The 21,433-nt window shown below is 40.0% G+C and overlaps 1 pseudogene; it reads right to left on the minus strand.

Moving 5' to 3' along the window:
* Window positions 1-1,114: 1,114 nt before the first annotated feature.
* LOC132647946 (heat shock protein HSP 90-beta-like) lies at window positions 1,115-18,627 on the minus strand (annotated as a pseudogene).
* Window positions 18,628-21,433: the final 2,806 nt, after the last annotated feature.

A 21,433-nucleotide genomic window follows, 5' to 3' on the forward strand; every position in this document is an offset into this window, starting at 1 on the left:
TCTCAGGGAAACAAGGTGCAACAGAAATCGTCGTTACTCTACTGGCTCGGAAGAGCTGTCATGACAAACAAAGCATGCACTAATTCCAAAAACAGGAATACATCTTCACAGAATTCTGCAAAACTCCAAGTCCAGGGTGCCATCAGTTTTTGTTTGTCCTCTTGTCTTTATCTCAGCCAGCTACTCTCTGCCTCCTCACTTGGCCTGTCTTTGTGAGCACATCTCTGTTATATGGTTCATCTCTTATGAATCCCTATTCATATTGAATATAGTGTACATCATTCGTGTATGTGATCACTAAATAGCTGATTTTTACAGATGACTTTAGGTCTTTTTTCTGTGGTGAGCTTCTTACTTATTTCTTTCTAAGCATTTTTTCCTTTGCCTCTTCTTCTTGGTGTTTCATGGCCTAAGATTTCATTAAGAAAACAATTTTTACCAGGGAAGATCATGCTAATTGTTTATCCAATAGCAAATGATAAGCCTGAAAACATATATATAAGTAACATTATATGGACTGAGTATGTTATAATAATATATATGCATGAAGTAATAATTAATAAAAGAGTCTATTGAATTTGAAAAAAAGCAAGGAGGGATATATAAAATGGAAAGGGGAAGACAGTATAATTAAGTTATACTGTCAAAAATAAAGGAAAATTTAAACATAAAATTAAAAAGATAACCTGCCATTATTTTTCTTTATAAAAAATGCATCTTCTTTACTTTGCATAACAATAACAGAAAAAAAAAACACAGTGCCAAATCCTTCTTTCCTGAGGAAGCGTATTTTCCTTCTTTAAGGCACAAGAACAAAATAAAAGAGATTGTTTAAATATGAGGGGAGATCAAGGTGAGTCAAAAGCAACCCAGTGTGCTGCTGCTGGAACCACAGGGAAACTATAGAGGATATGGGTTTCCCAGGGTCATCTCTAATGTATTTCATCCATGCACTAGGCACCATCATCACTTTCATGTGGGGGAATCTCATCAGAAACAACAGTACTGAGGTCCTCTCCTATCATCTTACCTTCATTGACGACTAAGTAAATATATGATATTCGAGCCAAATGGCATTAAGTGTGTTCAAGAGCCCAGAAAGCTTCATTACTTGTCACCTGTATCTCAAGCCTCCTAAGTGACCTACGCCTAGTTTGATCATATTGTAAATGCAGTTGGAGTGAGTTTCGGAATTCTCAAAGTAGAAACTAGAGGATACCAGAATAATTTCAAACTGTACTACCACAAGGTCCTTGACCTTTGCTGTTTTTGTCCACTTAAAGTTTCTGCTGCAGGATCTCCACAATAGGGTAGGACAAGATTGATGTATAAGGTTTTTGGTTGTCTGTTTGTTTTCTGCTGTTGTTGTTGTTTGGAAATTATGTAGCCTGTTATAGAGTTGTCTTGAAGTGCCTGGGCCTCCATGATCTACTCCACATTGGCTGTCCAGTCATAGGTGCTTGTCAGAGAACAGGGAGTGGAAGACACAAGCCTTTTAGAAACTGTAATTTTAGTTTTTTAACAGTGGCAGACAACTAACCAGAGCTACTCTGCAATCCAATTTTTCAGGAAGGTGGCTTTACTTCAGGGTTTCAAGTGTAAGCCTACTAACCTTTTTATCCAAGCTTTCCTTCATGAGACTGCAGAGATCCTCAAACTTTGCCTTACTCTCCTCAATTTTCCTTTTTCCTTCCTTATCTCCTGGTAGGTCCAAACCCTCTTTGCCACTGAGACCAGACTCTTTCCAACAAACTCAACTAACTCACTCACATACACCACAGCAAAACCCAGATTCTGTACCTGCTCCACAAAGGCAGAATTGACCACCTGCTCTTGGCTCTGAGCAGTGATAGAGTACATGGACTTTTGTAACTCCTTTGGGCAAGACATATATGTTCTGAAAGGAAGACATCTCATCCCCACACTGAAAGGTGTGTTAGAGCTCAACGAGGTGCCACCACTAGTGGAATCTTCATGGATTTCAAGCTTTAAAGTGTTGGAGAATGCCTCATTGAATTTTTTTGTACTTCTCTCTTCTGCTTACTAAGCAGATAGCTCAAGGGTTCTTCATGACCCTTTTGTTGATGACTTTCAGGATTTTGCTATGCTTGAGCATATCTCAGGAGATATTCAGGGACATGTCTATGGTAGTGAGATATCAGCCCATCATGGCTGTCTATGATGAACACACAAAGGACATAGAGTCTGAAGTTGTTCTTTTTTTTTTAATTCTCAAAAAGTTCAAAATTATCTTGCAGTGCCCTGAATTTGAAATGACCTTCTAGAGAGACATGCACAGAACAGGAAAAAACGAACAAACAAACAAAAAACAAAACAAAACAAAACAAAATAAAAAATCAACTCAAACAACCTCTCCCAGAAACACAATCCAAAAACAAACAAACAAAACTCAGTAGTACATTTGAGGACTACCAGTTCCAATCTTGTCCCAGTATCAAACATCTAACACTGAAACAAAGTCACACTCCTTAAGTCCTACCAACAGATTAGAAACTATGAGCAACTCCAGTGAAAACAACCCTTATACCAAGTCAGCTGCTATGCTAGTCATAAGGGTAGACCTCAAATCAGAATCCTAGCTGTCTGGCCACTATACCAGAAAAACAGAAAGTGAAACTACTGACAACTACAGGTCTCACTGAGTAGCTACTAGTGAGTAAAGTCATGTGGTTCCTGGGCTTTCAGTTTTCAGCTACCAACCAGTTGGAAAGTTGTTCCCCATTATCTCAAACACACGTTGCAAACTACAAGCACCTAGACCATCGACTGGTCTTACCCATATTTGGACAGGCTATTGCAGATTTGATCATATTCATCAGCAGTGATGTCAGCAGCTTTTCTGATCTACATTGTTGTAGTCCTTTTCAACTCTTCCTAATCAATGTCTTTCTTCTTAATCTTCTTGGTTTTCTTTTTCTTATCTTTGCTACTGTCATCCTCCTCATCTATCCACATATCATCAGTTATAAGCTTCTCCTTGCTAGTTTGTGTCTTCTCTTTCACCTTTCTCATCCTTATGCTTTATCTTCACTGGCCTCCTCTTGTTCCTTTTCCTTCCTGTCCAGCATGAAAGGATCTCTCTCATAATAAATGTTGTCCCAAGTCATTTTCATTTCAGTTCATTCTCTCTCTCCATCTGTCTGTGTCTGTCTTATATTAGAAAACACTGAGTTCATTTTAAAAACACAAGAAAGTGTTAAAATAGTCTATTATTTTGAATGTAATGCTAAAATCAATCAGTTTATTTTTAATTTATGAACAAGCATGCTGTAACCTAACACCATCAATGCTAATGATAAACCTATTTTAACACTCTTCTCAAAGTACAAGCTATGAAATATTTCTCTTCCAAGACTTTTACCAGTGTATTGAAAACAGTCCTTTAATCATTATTACTGTAACATTTTTAAGAAAAGTATTTTAAACTTTGAGTTTTTCAATCTTAGCCAGTTCATTAAGAGCCATTCCTGATGGGATCTGATAGACTAAGAACAGAAGGAAGGAGAGGTCCCTATCAGTGGACTTGGGAGGTTGCAGCGAGAAGAAGGGGCAGGGAAGGTGGGGCTGGGAAGGGAGGAGGGAGGGGCTTATGGGGGGATACAAAGTGAATAAATTGTAATTAATAAAAAATAAAAAATAAAAAGATAAATATATATATATTTTTTAGAAAAGAACTTTATATTTTCTTTTTAATATAAATTATACTTTGCTTGAATTTTTTTCTATAATAACTTTAATATTCTTAGAAATGGAAGCTTTATTTATCCAGTTGTACTTGATGTTTCCTTACAGGGTAAATGATGAAGACTCTGTTTTGCACATAAGAGTTAGTAGTCTATCTTAATTCAACCAATAATAAATATTGTGGGCATTTACATATTACCCAATTTCCAATTTACTCCATGGAGATGTGACTTTTGCCTTTAATAATAGATTACCTTTAATATGATATTAAAGTGGGCTTGCTTAATATTTTCATGAAAGCTAAAATAATTCCTATATGTTGATGTTTCTTTTATCATTCATGTTTCCATATTTTATTTTTAATTTCTCTTATATGCTTAATAAACAATTGCAAATCATATGCTAATTTTAATATACAAATAAGTCAATATTATTTCATTTCTTACTTAATTCATTGAAATAGTTCAAATGCCTTGCCAAAAGTACACAACTTTTTTTTTAGTTAACCAGAATCTTGAATAAATGTTTTGCTTCTCATTTGAATTTCAGTTTCTCTTCCAAGTTTTTAAAAATATAGGGTAGAGTCTTTAAAATTTTGTGTTATGCATATTGTGAGTTTTGGAGAGCTTTATAATGTGAAAGCTATATCATTACATTTACCCATTAAAAAATCAACTTCAAGAGTGTTTAAAATACACCATCTATCACTGAACTGAAAATAACACATAATTATTTCAAATACCAACTTAGTCAACAACTTCAGGAGCTGTGCATTTTTTTGAAGAAGATTGAAGCAACGAGTTGCGGAGTACCTATTATGCGTAATTAAGGTTTAAAGAGCACATCAGTAGTCTTACAACACTGTTTTAAAAACAGCTTTGTTGTCATGTGACTGGCAAGAAAAGTCATTCCTAAGCAGGTTGCCTCTATCCCAAACTGGCTTCATTCTACTGACTCAAGTCATAAAGTTTTATCAAGATGAGAATTTTGAAACCACAACTAAAGATTTCAGTTATACTAATGAGTTATGATTTTCACCAACTCCTCAATGTTGGGGAATCAGGGACATTTTATGGTTTGTTTTAGTTAATATATCAATTTTTGATCAGTATTTTTTCATTACTTTGCTTATTTCAGTGCTTTAGAGATAAATAAGTTACTGTTTTTATTGTCATCCAAATATTTATGCAGTATATCAGATTCAGTACTTATATGAACTTTCTTCTTTTAAAATAAGCTTCACTAAAAAATGCATTTACTTTCAAAATTAAACAAAAGTATTACTTTCTTCAGAAGTTCAAAACTAGATATTTTGTTTCATTTCTTCTATAGCTACTGATGTGCGTCTGTATTGTTTGAATACCTTTATACATCCAAGTGTGTGCATATGAAAGAGGAGTCTTTACATTGGTGTCTGTAATCATTCCTGAACATTATGAAGTGCCTTCAATCAAACCTAGAGTTTGCCAAAAGTCTAGTGTCATTGTGGGGTGGCGATTCCTTTTGTCTCTTTTTGGGGCTTGGAATTGCAAACAGTCATTCATATCCACCTTAAGTTTAAATTATTTCCAAAAATCTTTAAGTGACCTCTTGCCATCATGCTTTGGTGGAAGGTACTTTAACCACTGAGAAATCATCCAAGTTCCTGTCTAGTACAATTTATTTAATTAAAATATTCTCTGAGTAAAAGATACTCCAGTGATGCTCTATAGAGTTATCAAAATTCTCAAAGGATTTTAGACTAATCAAATGGAAAGCTATGTTACATATTCTTTTCTATTAAAATTACTTAACAAATTTACCCATTTTAAAAACGGACCTCTGAAAGACTCTACCCAGTGGTCTATCAAAGCAGATGCTGAGACCTATAACCAAACTTTGGGTAGAGTGCTACAAATCTTAGGAAAGAAGGGGGAGATAGTAAGACTGGGAGAAAACACGAGCTCCATAAGGAGAGCAACAGAACCAAAATATTTGGGCACAGTAGTCTTTTCTGAGACTGATACTCCAACCACGGACCATTCAAGAAAATAACCTAGAACCCTTGCTCAGATGTAGCCCATGGCAGCTCAGTATCCAAATGGGTTCCCTAGTAAGGGAAACAGGGACTGTCTCGGACATGAACTCAGTGGCTGGCTCTTTGATCAACTCCCCCTGAGTGGAGGAGCAGCTTTGCCAGGCTATAGAGTAGGACAGTGCAGCCATTCCTGATGAGAACTGAAAAGCTAGGGTCAGATGAAAGGGGAGGAGGGCCTTCCCTATCAGTGGACTTGGAAAGAGGTATGGGAGGAGATGAGAGAGAGAGGATGGGATTGAGAGGGAATGAGGGAGGGGGCTATAGCTGGGATACAAAGTGAATAAACTGTAATTAATATAAAAAATAAAAATTTAATAAAAAAGAAGAGATCTGAATTCTTCAGGATGGTTGCAATGTCCTTATCTGTGGCCTAGCAAGGCTTCTCCTCCCTCTGGGGGAGGGGGGGAAGGGGAAGCTCAATGAGCCAGACATTGACTTCATGTCAGAAACAATTCCTGTCCCCCTTACTAGGGAACCCACTTGGATACTGAGCTACCATGGGCTATGTCTGAGGAAGGGTTGTAGGTTATATCCATACATGGTCCTTGGTTGGAGAAACAGTCTCAGAGAAGACCCATGTGCCCAGATATATTTGGACCTTTTGGGGCTCTTTGTCCCCTATAGGTTATACTAATTCCTCCTTTCTTCATATGATTCCCTACACTGTGCCAAAGGCTTGGATATGGGTCTCAGCATCTGCTTTGATACACTGCTAGGTAGAGTCTTTCAGGTACCTTCTGTGGTAGGCTACTGTCCTGTTACTTGTTTTTTCCTACTTCCTATGTCCATCTCCTTGCTTAACTTCTTTAAGTGTACATATTTTAGTATGTTTATCCTATCTTATAGGTCTAGTACCTACTTATAAGTGAGTATATACCATGTGTCTCTTTCTGCTCCTGGGATATTTCACTCAAAATGATTTTTTTCTAGATCCCACTATTTGCTGCAAAATTCATGATTTCCTTGTTTTTAATTGCTGAGTAGTATTTCATTATGTAAAAGTACCACAATTTCTGTATCCATTCCTCCATTGAAGGACACCTGGGTTGTTTCCAGTTTCTGGCTATTATGAATAAAGCTGCTACAAACATGGTTGAGCAAATGTCCTTGTTGTGTACTTGAACATCTTTTGGATATATGCCTAGGAGTGGTATAGCTGGATCTTGAGGTAGCACTATTCCTAATTGTCTGAGAAAGCATCAGATTGACTTCCAAAGTGGTTGTACAAGTTTACATTCCCACCAGCAATGGAGGATGGTTCCCCTTTCTCCACAACCTCTCCAGTATGTGTTGTCTCTTGAGTTTTTTATCTTAGCCATTCTGATAGGTGTAAGGTAAAAATCTCAGGGTCATTTTGATTTGCATCTCTCTGATGGCTAGGGATGTTGAACATCTCCTTATGAGTTTTTCTGCCATTGTATATTCTTTTACAGAGAATTCTCTGTTTAGCTCTACACCCCATTTTTTGATTGGGTTGTTAAGCAATTTTAGAGTTGGTTCTATAGAAGATGAACAAGATCATGGGACTCTGATACTACTGTCAAAAATAATAATAACAGACAAAAAATCATTCATAATATTATAAGGGACTACTTTATTAAAAAAAGCTTGATCCAAGATGGCAGTGATCAGTACATAATTTTTTGAGAGGCAGAGGATTTGAAAGCCAGAAATCGGTGAATGGAGGGGCAACTGAGGCCAGAAAATCAACATTGTGGCTTCCTGAAAGAGAGAGGACATCACAGGAGCTGATAATGTCTAAATTCAGGTCAGCTGCAGACTTCTCTGGGAAGGGAGAGAGGAACTTCCATTTTTGGGCCTTCCTCCTCCTTGGAGGAGCAGACCTACAGCATCAGTGATGCTGAGCAGAGAACCAAGAACTTGGGGGCCAAGGCAGCAGAGGCAGGGTTCCTAGCTCCTCAGCTGTAGCAGCAAGCTATACCTGCCTGCCAATTCCCAGATCCCAGGTACAACCCTTTCTGGGTCCCATGTCTGTGAGCAGCCCTACCAACTCCAAAGGGCCTCCCAGCCAGTGACTATATAGGCCTCCCAATCCCTCAGTGGCAGATAGTCAGCTGTACAACCACCAAAGTCCAGCAGACCTGCAAAACCACCCCAAGTACACCAGGCACTGGGCCACCTAGTTCTGTGGACCACTGTTGTAGCTCCCCAGGACTTCGCAGCAGGCACCAGGACATTCCAGTTTTGTAGCCACAACTGGACTCCTAGTTCAGCGGCTGCAGCACCACCAAGCTGAGAGAGCTCATCTTGCCACATTTGACTCAGCAGGTCCAAACCTGCCAGTAGAGAATAGGAGGAACCCCTGCACTTTATAATTTGACCTGCTAGAGAGTCAGTGTGCCCTCATGTGCCTACAGAGAGATACAGGGTACTTCTAAGCTAGCAGCCAGAAATCAGATCCCTCCCACCACACATCCACTGGGGGAAACAGAGGGTTTCTTAGGACACGGAAGCCCCTGCTCTGCAGGTCTACGAGTGGAGTTTAGGTAAATAATTCTTGGAGCTCAGTTAGAGACAAATAACAGTAGCCTACAGGCCCCTAACAAACTCAGGGAATTTGCTCCCACACTGATACCTTTGGTGTCTGTGATCCCTTCGGTTCCTACAAGGTACACCACCATAACACTGAAGGCTTCTATATTCTCTAGCACCCTGTCCCTCAAGGCACACTTCCACACACACATACTTGCTCCTATTTGTCCTTCTCTGTGAGCAGACTTTCCTCCCACAGGTAGAGCTGAAACACTAACGGACATGCTGAAACCACTGGACCTTTCTTGTCTTCCTGAAGAATTCTCCAGACACCAGAGAAAGACAGTACCAGTCTGAACTGCAGAATCCAGGAACAAACAGTGAAGGTTACAGATAAGCATATGGCCAGAGGTCGGGAAAAGAGCACATCCAATAAAAATCAGAAAATCATGGCTTCACCAGCAAACCCCAAAATCAATAGATACTCCAATTCATCGGAAACACAGGAAAATTACTTTAAAGATATGCTTATCCAATTATTAGAGACACATAAAAAGGACACAAACAAATCTCTCAAAGAAATTGTCATACAGATGGAAGCAAAAGAGGAAATGAACAAAGCTCTCACAGAAACACAGGCAAATATAGCCAAATAAATAAGAGACACAGGTTGAGGCACAATTAGTGACATATAGAGAAGAAATGTACAAAAGAATAGAGACCATAATAAAGAAACAGTAATCTACATTCAAACACATGAAGGAAATGGTACAAGGTATAAAAATAAATTTAGAATCAATAAAGAAAACACAGAGAAAAATCTGGAGCTGGAGAACCTACAAAAAAGATCAGGAACAACAAAGGTAAGCCTCACCAACAGAATACAAGAAATGGAAGAAAGAATCTCTGGTGCTGAAGATACACTTGCAAAAATTGATATTTCTCTCAAAGAAAAAGTAAAATTGGAAAAGTCTCAAACACAAAACCTCCAAGAAATCAAAGATGCCATGAAAAGGCAAAATCTAAGAATAATAGGAATTGATGAAAAAGAAGATTCCAGGTTCCAAGGCCTAGAACATGTCTTCAAGAAAATAAAAGAAGAAAAAATTCCCAACTTAAAGAAAGAGATGTCCATAAACATACAAGAGGCCTACAGAACACCAAGTAGACTAGACCAGAAAAGAAACTCCTCATATCGCATTATAGACAAAAGACTAAATCATCAGAACAAAGAAAAGTTATTAAAAGCAGCAAGGGAAAAAGCTCAGGTAACATATGAAGGTACAACTATCAGACTCACAGAAGACTTCTTATCAGAAACTATGAAAGCCGGAAGGGCCTGGGCAGATGTCATACAGACTTTAAGGGATCACAGATGCCAACCCAGACTACTATACCTAGCAAAGTTTTGAATCAACACAGATGGAAAAAACAAAATATAATATGACAAAACTAAATTTAAGCAATATATGAACAGTAAACCAGCTGTACAGAAGATACTAGAAGAAAATTCCAATCCAACAAAAACAGCTATACCCAACAAAACATAGGATACAGATAATTTCCCTACAAAAATTAAAAGAAAAAAAGCAATGAATCACAGTAAGACCACCAACTACACAATAAAAAGAACTAACATTCATTGGTCACAATTATCTATCAAATCAATGGACTCAATTCTCCAATAAAAAGACACAGACTAACGAAATGGGTATGGAAACAAGATCCAACATTCTGCTACAGCCAAGAAACGCACCTCTGCAACAAAGATAAACAGTACCTCAGAGTGAAGGGCTAGAAAAATGGTTTCAAGCAAATAGATCCATAAAACAAGCTGGGGTAGCTATCCTAATATCTAACAAAATAGTCTTTCAACCAAAATTAATCAAAAAAGATGAGGAGGGGTACTACATTCTCATCAAAGGAAAAATCCACCAAGAGGACATCACAATTCTGAACATCTATGCCCCAAATACAAGAGTACCTACATTCGTAAATGAAACATTATCAAAGCTTAAATCACACATCAATCCCAACACTTTAATAGTGGGAGTCTTCAACAACCCATTCTCATCAAAGGACAGAGCGTCTAGACAGAATCCAAATAGGGGAATAAAGGCACTTAGAGAGGCCCTAATTCAAATGGATTTAATAGATGTCTACAGAACTTTTCACCCAAACTCAAAAGAGTATACCTTCTTTTCAGCACTTCATGGAACCTTCTCCAAAACAGACCATATAGTTGGTCACAAAGTAAGCCTCAACAGATATAAGAAGATTGAAATAATCCCCTGTATTTTATCTGGCCAGCATGGACTGAAGCTGGAACTCAACAAGAATGGAAATAGTAAAACGCCAACACACACATGGAAACTTAACAACTTGATATTCAATGACAGATGGGTTAAAGAAGAAATAAAGAAATTAAAGACATTCTAGAATTCAATGAAAATGAAGGCACAGCATGCCCACTTATGGGACACAATGAAAGCAGTGCTCAGAGGAAAATTTATAGCACCCAGTACCTTCAGGAAGAAATTTGTAACATCACATACAAGCAACTTAATGGCCCAACTGAAAGCTAAAGGAAAAAAAAATAAATAAGAAGCAGATACACCCAAAAGGAGCAGACAGCTGAAAATAATCAAACTCAGGGCTACAATCAATCAATTAGAAACAAATAAAACTATTCAAAAAAATAAATGAAAGCAAGACTTGGTTCTTTGAGAAAATTAACCAGATAGACAAACCCTTAGCCAAACTAACTAAAAGATAAAGAGAAATTATCCAGATTAACAAAATCATAAATGAAAAGGGGGACATAACTACAGACACTGAGGAAATCCAAACAATCATTAGATTGTACTACAAAAGTCTATATGCCACAAAATTTGAAAATCTAAAAGAAATGAACAATTTTCTTGATAGGTTCCATCTACCAAAATTAAGTCAAGATCAGGTAGAAAGACTGAATAGCCCTATATCCCCCAAGAAAATTGAAGCAGTCATCAACAGTCTCCCTTCCAAAAAGAGCCTTGGACCAGATGGTTTCAGAAGAATTCTACCAGACCTTCAAAGAAGTGCTAACTACAATTCTCTTCAAACTATTTCACAAAAATAGAAACAGAAGGAACATTACCAAACTCATTTTACGAAGCCACTGTCACCTTGATATGTAAACCACACAAAAACCCAACAAAAATAGAAAACTTCAGATCTATCTCGCTTATGAACATTGATGCAAAAATACTCAATAAAATACTTGCAAATCGAATCCAAGAACACATCAAAGATATCATCCACAATGACTAAATAAGCTTCATCCCAGGCATGCAAGGGTGGTTCAACATAAAGAAATCTAAAAAAAAAAAAAAAAAAAAAAAAAAAAAAAAAAACAAAACAAAAAAAAAACAAAAACAAAACAAAAAACACCTCCCAAAATATATGTAGACCCTCAAATCACCACAAAGAGCCACAGCAATCCTGAGGGGGAAAGAAGCAATGCTGGCACTGAAAGTATTACCATTCCAGACCTCAGGATAAACTAAAGTGTTCTGTATGGTACCGATTTAAAAGCATACCTGAAATCAATGGAACAAAACAGAAGACTCAAACATGGGTACATGTAAATATAGCCATTGACTAGTTTAAAAAGGTGGCAAAAATATACGGAGGGAAAAGACTGTACCTTAAACAGATGGTGCTGGGAAATTTGGATGTCCAAATGTAGAAGAATTTAACTGGGTATCTATCTACCACCCATCACAATATTAACTCCAATCGCATCCAGTACCTACATACGAGACCTAGAAGGAAACTGAAACACCTAGAAGAAAATAAAGGCAGTCCCCTACAGGGTATAGAAGTAGAAGAAGACTTTCTGAATAGGACTTCACTTGCTTAGGAACTGAAGTCAACAATTGACCAATGGGACTTCATAAAGTCTGCCTGTGTGCTGCCTGTGTGCTGCCTTGCTCCATGCCATAATAAGAATAGACTAAATCTCTGAAAGTGTAATCAAGCCTCAGTTAAATGCTTTCCTTTCTAAGAGTTGCTATGGTTATGGTCACATAAAACATGGGTTAAGACATGGAAGGAACCTTGTTCTGCAGCTGACTAATAAATAATAAAAATGTGCTACATAGGTATTTGAAATGCTTTTCACATGTAAAAATGGAATCACAATATTTTCAGTCAAATTGAGGAACCTAGAAACATTTATAGTAAAGAAGTAACTCTACCCCAAAACACCAATGCTGCATTTTCTCTATCATCTGAGCCACCTAGCTCAACTCTTCAGATGTAAAACAACCTGGAGTGACTGCAGAAACCAGAAAAGCAAAAGGGAACCACAAAGTGTAATTGTAAAGAGATTAACAGACTAGAAGTGATTTGAAGAGGGACACAGAAAAAATGTTTGTTTTGTTGTTGTTGTTGCTGCTGCTGCTAGTTTTTTTTTAAGGAGGCAAGAGGGAAATAAACAAAATAGAATGGAGTAAGGTTTTAAAAGAGTAAAAATATCTGATAAAGTTATAAAGCATCATATTATTATTGATAGGATTCAGGAACAGCCGCAAACTCACTACTCAAATGCCAGACTCAGACTGAAAGATATTGAACAAAAACTCACCAGCCAGGGCCACCTCTAGTCTCAGAAGCCAGACAGTCAGTGGTGCTGAACCATTTTCAATGTGAAATTTTAAAGGGATAAACCACAAACAAGCAGAAAAAAAAAATCTTTTTTTGTCTTGTTTTTGTTTTTTTTTTTTTTTTTTTTTTTTTTTACACTGTGTTTATCCAAATGAGAAGAATTAATTTTTGCTTCATGTTCATTGACTTTAGGTAGCTAGACAAGGCACTTTAAACTGACTGGCTGGCATTTAGGGTATGGGAGCTCTTGGAGGGTTTTCCAGCTTTCCAGGAGTAAGGAGCATACCAGTATGCTACAGTCTTTTTAAAAGTATTTATTTATTTTTTATAATTTATTCATTATATATTTTGATTGAAGCCTTCTCTGTCAACTGTTCCTACTCCCACTCTCCCTTCCTCTTTCAACTCCATTTCCTTCCCCTAGTCCACGGCAAGAATGTGGAAACAACTTAGATGTCCCTCAGTGGAGGAATGAATACAGAAATTGTGGCACATTTACACAATGGAATACTACTCAGCGATTCAAAACAAGGAAAACATGAAATTTTCAGACAAATGGTGGGATCTAGAAAAGATTATTCTGAGTGAGTTAACCCAGAAACAGAAAGACAGACACTTATAAGTGGAGATTAGCCAGATAATACAGGGTAAACATATTAAAATCTGCAGACTTAAAGAAGCTAAATACTCAGGCAGACTCTAGGGAAGATGTTTAAATCTCATTCAGGATGTTGCAGTCTTAACTCTAACAGGACATATATTTATCTTTAACTCAAAGAAAACATGCATTTATCATTTATTGTTTTATTCTATGCAGCAAGTATTGAACTACTGAATTGTGCCTGTGTCTCAGGCTAGTATGTCCTGATAACTTATACTTACTTTCACTTTATGATCAAAATGGAGACAGAGAGGAAGAATGACTTCTGATATGCTAAAGACAAAGCAGGTGTTAACAGAGAAGCTAAAGTTATGCTAATTACCAAAGTAGGTCTCAAAGGAGGAGCTATAGTTACGTAAAAAGTTTAAGTTGTCCTTGAAGTGAAAACTGGAATCAAGTCCTTGACTCTGTACCTTCTTTAGAACTATAGGATTATAGTGAGTTCTTAGAACCGTAAGTTTGACAGCAGATATCTCTTTTCTTGCCAAGGACATTAATGATTCAAGGTCTACAGATTTAGGCTATCAGTAACATACACAGGGGACCAATGAGAATAATAACTAAAGATGTTAACCAATGGGACCAACTGAATGAACTTTCATGCCAATTGTTTGACTGTTACCTCTCCTGTTCCCTCTTAAGGAGGTTGGTTTTAACTTCTACCAAGGAGTTTCTAATCACACCAGAATGATCAACATAGAAGTGACATTGTTCACCTAAAAGCCATGAACACCCTCCTTGAGAAATAGCAATTTTAGGTCCCATTTGTTTCGTAGCACCACTTCTGCCAAGAAATTTACTGGTTATTCTAGAAAGGTGGTGAATGTACCAAGCCCAAATTGTTCATTCCATTGATGAAAGTTCTCTTACATCACCAGAACAGCAGTTTCTACAGATGCTGAGCCTGCAATGCTATTCCAATTAACACTGGCACTTGGATCATGTCCTGCTGAGGGTGTGAGTGGGATAGAGCCCCATGTGGGCTCATTCTGTTGTTCCTTCATAATGGGTGACCTGGGGTACTACATGAATAAGTATGCATAACTGCAGCCATTGACTGTAAAGTGTGCAGCAGCAAGGTAGGGGTAAGGGCAGAGGTGCATGTGAACCAGGTACACCAAAGGATGGCTGGAAAATAGTCCTTTGTCATCCTTAGGAAACTGGAAGAATGTGTCAGATGGGTGTTGGAACTATGACATATGCCTGAATATGAAGAAGCAGTGAGGAGAGAATTGTTAAGACCTGAAGCAAATTCCATTTTCTTCTAAGTCCCCTAAAAAGAAAAAAAAAAAAAAAAAAAAAAAGGACAAGACAAGATACAGAGTCCTGTGGGCGAACCAATTTAAAGGTTTTAAATGGCTGCAGTTCACCAAAGGAGAGCCATGTAATAGTCGGGGTTCTGGTATTTCATAGGTAGCACAAGCCTGCAAGGGCTTGTGCAGTGGGTGTAGTCAGAATCACATACACACCCACTATACCCTCAGTGGGTATAGTCAGAATCACGATGTAGGGTACTTTCCAGCAAGGAGTTGAAGAATCTCTTTGATGTCTCTTAACCAGGATTATATCTCTGGGGAGATCTGGAAACTACATTGGAATTGATGGGGCATGACAGGAGGCAGTTTGCAGAGGTGTCGGATGTAAGCATATAATCCAGTTTGCACACACTAATGTGCCTGGATTAGTTTAAGAATGACATGAATAGAGAAATCAGCTAGTAGGTCTACTTTTGTGTTAGAAATAATGGGAGACAGGCTCTCAAACATGATTTTATATGGAGTGACCCCCATTAATGTAGGGTATACTTCCAACTCTCAAAAGGGCAAAGGGGAAGAGAGATACCTGGTCATAGCCAGTTTCTATGGTTAATATAGTCAATGTCTCCTTTAACATCTGATTCAGCCTTTCTTCCTGCCCTGAACTCTGGAGATTATATGCACAATGTAGTTTCCAATTTATCTCCAAGGCCTTAGCTAAGCTCTGACTAACCTGTGAGAGAAAGGCTTGTCTATTGTCTGATCCCAAAACTGTAGGTGTTCCAATTTGAGGAATGATTTCTTTAATGAGTTTTTTACTTACAGTTTGAAGAGTCTCCTCCTTGATAGGAAGTGCTTTAACCCATCCTGAAAAGGTATCTATAAAAACTAAAATATTTGGATACAAATTTTTCAGGCTTTACCTTGGTGAAGTTGTTTCCCAAAACACTCCAGGGGCAGTTCCTTTTCGTCTTTTGTTTCTCATGACCTTCAGTGCAGGGCTAATTTGTTGAGAGGAGTAACATCAGGAGGTAATGTGCAGTATTTTTTTTTTTTTAACTAGGGTTGGAATACAAAAATTAGAAAATATGAGTTCTATTGACTCTTGTTAGTATTTTGGAACACAACCTGCTCCTGGGTTACCCAGCAACTTATGATGTCATGTGTCACCAGCCAGGTGGCCGCACCTGGAAGGCATAGTTACCTTGCCCCTTAAAGGACCAACCCCGACACATGGTCTCTCTCTTACTCTCTTACTCTTCTACTCTCCTCTCTTATTCTCTCTCTCTCTCTCTCTCTCTCTCTCTCTCTCTCTCTCTCTCTCTCTCGGTGCCCCTTCCCTTTTCTCTCTCTCTCTTCATGTCCTGCTCTGCCCTCCCTCCATACCCTCCTAATAAACCTCTTGCAGAGAATATCGGTTGACCAGCCTCATGCTTTTTATAACTAACACAGGCCACATGCCCAGCAGCAAGTAAATATCCAAAAGAAAACTACCTCAGTGGCTTCTTGTAGGTTCATTGCCTCACACGGTCCCTTTTGGCTAGCCTCCCCACCAGGGAACCCGGGTAGAGAGCCTACCCTCTTACCAAACAGTGCTGCTGCAGACAGCACAGAGATCCAAGCCGTGGCGGGGCTGGCCTTCACCTCTGGAGCCACTGTGGCGGGAGCTGGACCTGCATAGCTGCGAGAGAGCCCCGGCCTCCGTGCTGGATTGGAGCATGGGCACCAGCCGCAGGACAGGGACCCAAGCCTGGGTAGCGGAAGCAGCCTGGGAAATCAGGGATGACCAAGCAGCATGGCTGTGCAACCATGGCCCCAGAGGGTCCACACACTGGAGCAAGCTGATGCTTTACGCTGGGGTTCCATTTTGGGGCATAGAGCAGAGAAAATCGGTCGTAACCATCCTGTCCGGAGTCCGAAAGGGTTCCTAGCTTTGCTAGGAGAGCCCTATCCTAGCCAACGCACGGAGCAGGATATGAAGAGAGAGAGAGAAAAGGGAAGGGGCTGTGTGTGTGTGTGAGAGAGAGAGAGAGAGAGAGAGAGAGAGAGAGAGAGAGAGAGAAAGTAAGAGAGGAGAGTAGGAGAGTAAGAGAGTAAGAGAGAGACCATGTGTCAGGATTGGCCCTTTAAGGGGCAAGGTAACCACGCCTTCCAGGTGCGGCCACCTGGCTGGTGACACATGATGACATCATAAGTTGCTGGGTAACCCAGGAGCAGGTTGTGTTCCAAAAGTACTAACAACTCTTCTATGGAGTTTTATTGACCACTAAATGGGTACTGTTACAAAGTTGTTTAATCAAAGTTTGTCCCAGAATTTTTGGCAGTATTTTTCTTCCATCTTCCATCTGGAAGAGACATCAACCTGTTGTAGGAATCATCATCTGATGTAGACATCACTTGATGTAGATTTCATCATCTTCTCCTGAGTAGGTTGGCTTTCCTGGTAAAACTGGGTGTGGGAGAGCTATTGGCAAATCAGATAGTGGCTGTCTGGCTGCCTCTCAAGCCCCTAGGTCAGCTCTGCAGTTTTGCATAGCCTCCAATGTTAGTCTATTTGGTGTTCCAGACAATGTAAGATATGTAGTTCCTTTGGTAGCCATAAAGCAGCTAAGAGGTATAAAATTTCTTGTTTGTTTTTAATAGCCTTTCCTTTTGCCATTAGCAGTCTTCTTTCTTGTCATATTGCTCATGGACATGGGCTGTGTCAAACACATAGTGGCTATCAGTATATGGCTACTTTCTCTTTCACCAGTTGGAGTGCCCTTGGAAGTGCAACCAATTCTACTTTTTGAGCTGATGTCCACTTGGGAGAGGAGAAGCCTATAATTTATGCTTTAGTCCACCACTGCCCACATACCTGGTTCCCTCTTCTATGAAGCTGCTCCCATCCGTATATGTGGTGAGGTCTGTTTCAGGCCATGATAATCAGTCAGATGGGATCAAATCTGGTGGGCTTGTAGACCCTGCAAGCAGCCATGTGTCAAGGGACAGTCCAAGTCAGGCGCATGCATCAGGGCAGTGGCGTTTGAAGCTGTGCTGGAAATGAAGAACACTTGGGGATTGTTTAGCAACAATGATTGGTAATGCTTGAGCCTGGTATATGAGATCCACCTGTCCGGTGGACTTTTGTGAACTCCCTTGATGTCATGGGGAGTGGTAATTGTCAAGGGTTGGGCCAGTCTTATTTTGCTTCCATTCTTTACCAACAAGGCAGTGGCTGGGATGATTCTTCGGCAGGTTAGCCAGTGGCTACCTGGTCCAATTTCCTAGGTAGGCCACTGGGCAGCCATGGGGGCCTAAGTGTTGAATCAAATCCCCTTTTGCAATGCCCTGGCTTCATTCACAAACAGGTGAAAAGCTCTGGTCACATCTGGCAGAGCCAGGGCTGGAGCTGACAACAGTCTATTTCAGGTTCTGAGAAGCCTCTTCGGCTACCTTTAGTAATTTCATAGAGCAGTATAGCAATTTTAGTGAAGCCAGGAAAAAAAAGCCTGTAGAAGCTAGTGGAACTCAGAAATTCTCAGCCCTGGAGTCTGGATTTGGGGGTGGGATTGCCCAGGACGGTTTCCTTACTGGCCTGAGATCAGCTCCTGCTCACCCCATTTGAACCGGAAGCTCACGTAAGTGACTTCAGACACAGAGGTCTGCGCCTTCTTAGCCAAGACTTTGTATCCTAGTTCCTGTAGTGTTTTTAGGAGGGTCGCAGTGGCTTTCTGGCAAGAGTCAGTGTCTAGGGCTGCCAAGAGTAAGTCATCCACATACTGGAGTAAAGTCACATGTGGCATATTATTCCTTTACTCATCAAAGTCCTGGGGTAGAACTTCATCAAAGATGCTTGGTGAATTTTAAAACCCTTGCGGAAGCCTGGTCCAAGTCAATTTCATCCTAAACCAATCCTTGGCTGTTTTTGTCCTGGAGAATTCTGAGGAACACATCTTTTTAGTTCAGGACTGTGTACACCTATATTTCTGGAGGCAAAGTTTTTAAGAGGTATAAGGGTTGGGGACAGGTGGGTGAATATCCTTTACCCTTTTGTTTACCTCCCTTAAGTCCTGAACTGGACTGTATAGTCCTTCCCTCCAGGTTTCTTGGCTTGTAACAAGGGTGTATTCCAGGGAGACATACCATGTTCTCACAAGTAAATAATGTATTGTCTGATGCCCTGGACAGCTTCTGAAGACAAGGGGTACTGTCTTATACTAATAGGCTTACAGTTGTCTTTAAATCCATTACAACCAGGAACCAATGAATGGCAAGAGCAGAAGGATTATTTTTAGCTCAAACTCCAGGAACCAAGGACATGAGTTCCCTTAGAGGGGCAATGGTGGTTTAGTCTCTTCCATTTTTTGCATGAGGTGATATTCACTCTCCACAGACAAGACACAGACCAGAGTGGGGCTTGAACCTACGTACTTCCCTCAGAGGAAAAGTGAATTTGAACTCTCATTTTTGTCAGCAGATCTCTGCCCAACAGTGGGTAGGGACATTCAGGAATGACTAGGAAAGAGTGAATCACAGTCCACTTCCCTAGGTCCACTGACTGGTTATCCAAGCATATGGTTTGATGCCAGTAGCACCCTATACTAAGGTGTTTTGGTTTGTCATCAATCCCAGGGGATTTCAGGGGACTGAATGGTGTGCCCTCATATCAACAAGAAAAATTATCTATTTTTCCCCTCCCTCCCCACTTTCAAAGTTATCCTAGGCTCAGGAGAGTACTTAAAGCTTTGATAGCTTCAGCCTGACAATTCCATGATAGCTTTGGGTTCCTGGTAACATTTTGGGTTTTGGAGAGATGCACTCTACCCTTCCAGTGCCTCATTTCCTTGTATTAGTCCCACTGAAGTCTCTGGCAGTGTTGAGTTTGGCCAGGCTTTTCTGTTTTCTCTTTGTCCTCTCTGTGTTTTCGGGTCCTGTTGTGGTAAATAAGAAATGGTTGTTGGGCTATATAATGTTTCTTTTTAGCCCTAAAATTATCACAGTGGTGTTATATAACCTGATATCAAAATAAAAAGACACAGCCACCTGTTAGATTTTATAATTGCCTGATTTATTGGGCCAGGCACATATTTTTCCTATGCTGTCTCAATAACTTCACCATCCATCTCCCAGCCCCTTATGCAATGCCATCTACTTTAATCCTCCTCATCTGGTCTACCTTCCATCCACAATCCCAAGATGCTTGCTTGTATTTTTAATCTGGGCCTTTTCACACCGTTATTGGAGTCCTTCCTCTTGGCCCACGTGTTTTTGTTTTGTTTGTTTGTTTGTTTGTTTTTTGTTTTTTTCCTCCATACTAACCCATTGTGGCACCCTCCTATCCTCTTTTCCTGTCCTTTCCTGTGATGGTCCTGTCTTCTCCAAGCCCTGGAACCTAAGCCATGTCTACACCATTGTGCCCTGCCCAGGTGTAGGCTGTTTAATCAACCAGTCATATATAATGATTTAAGCAGGTTTAAACAACAAGGATGGGTTTACGTGAGAATGTGCTCTTCTGAGCTGAGACAAGATCTTGAGGGACAGTGCTTAACATTAAAATACATAGCACCAGACCAACCCCCAACAGGGGCTGTTGCTGTAATTTCTGTGTGGCTTCTGAGCTGTGATTAGGACGTTAGCCAGCTTCCTGGTCAGCGTGTCATCCTAACTTTCCCTGTTGTTAAAAGTCTTTCAGTCGATTTCCATTAACTCAGATAAGCTCTCACCTTCAAATCCTCAGTCTTTGGATCCTCTTACAGATGTCCCTATTGTGCTCCAAATGCTATATTTATGGCTCATTGGTTTTTCTGGTCTCTGGGTCTCTCAGAGTGAAAATCCAGTAGGAGCCCATGAGTCTCTCCAAAACTCAGCAGAAGATTCTGTGGGTCCATGGACTACCTGAGTCAACTTTGACGTATTTGTGGGGTGATCTGAAGCTTCACAGGTGGTGATAACTTCTAAGCATCTCTCTCCCTATTTCCGAGTGGTATTCCAGCTGGTCTGAGGGAAGGCCAGGACCTCAATGAATCTACCATTATTTCTGGAGACCAATGTATGGGCTTCCCTGACTACATTCTTTCTCTCTCCTCATTGTTGAAAAGGGATTGAAGAATCTGCTGGCTTTCCTCTTGCTCTTGTGTGGGTTGATGAATAAGGAAGATAGTTTCTAGTAAAGAGATTAATGCCTATGGTATTCAGAAGAGGTGGATTTTGAGCCTTCCAATTGTAAGTATCACTCAAAAGAATATGAGGAGGGCTAGCAACAGGGCAGGGGAAGGAGGAAAAAGAGGAGGGTGAGGGAATTTGAGGTAGTTCCGGAATCAAAGGCTCCAGGGCCTCTGCTTATATACTTGATGGCTGCAGGAGCTGGGAGGCCCAGCGAGAGCTGGGAAAGGGTGCCAATGGTTCTCAATAAAGGGTGGTAGGTCATCCTTCTCCAGCTGGGAAAGCATAGGAGGCCATTGCTCACAGTGTGACATGGGAGGTTCTGCAGAAGAAAGGGTTAAATCCCAGCAGGATCTTTGGGTACTCTGAAACAGAAGAAGAGACTTGTTTCTGGGAAGCCAGGAGAGCCTCCTCTGCTGTGGGGATGGGAGGCTGAGGCAGCTTACC

This window comes from Meriones unguiculatus, chromosome 15 (genome assembly GCF_030254825.1).
Source record: "Meriones unguiculatus strain TT.TT164.6M chromosome 15, Bangor_MerUng_6.1, whole genome shotgun sequence".
In the NCBI taxonomy this organism is placed as follows: domain Eukaryota; kingdom Metazoa; phylum Chordata; class Mammalia; order Rodentia; family Muridae; genus Meriones; species Meriones unguiculatus.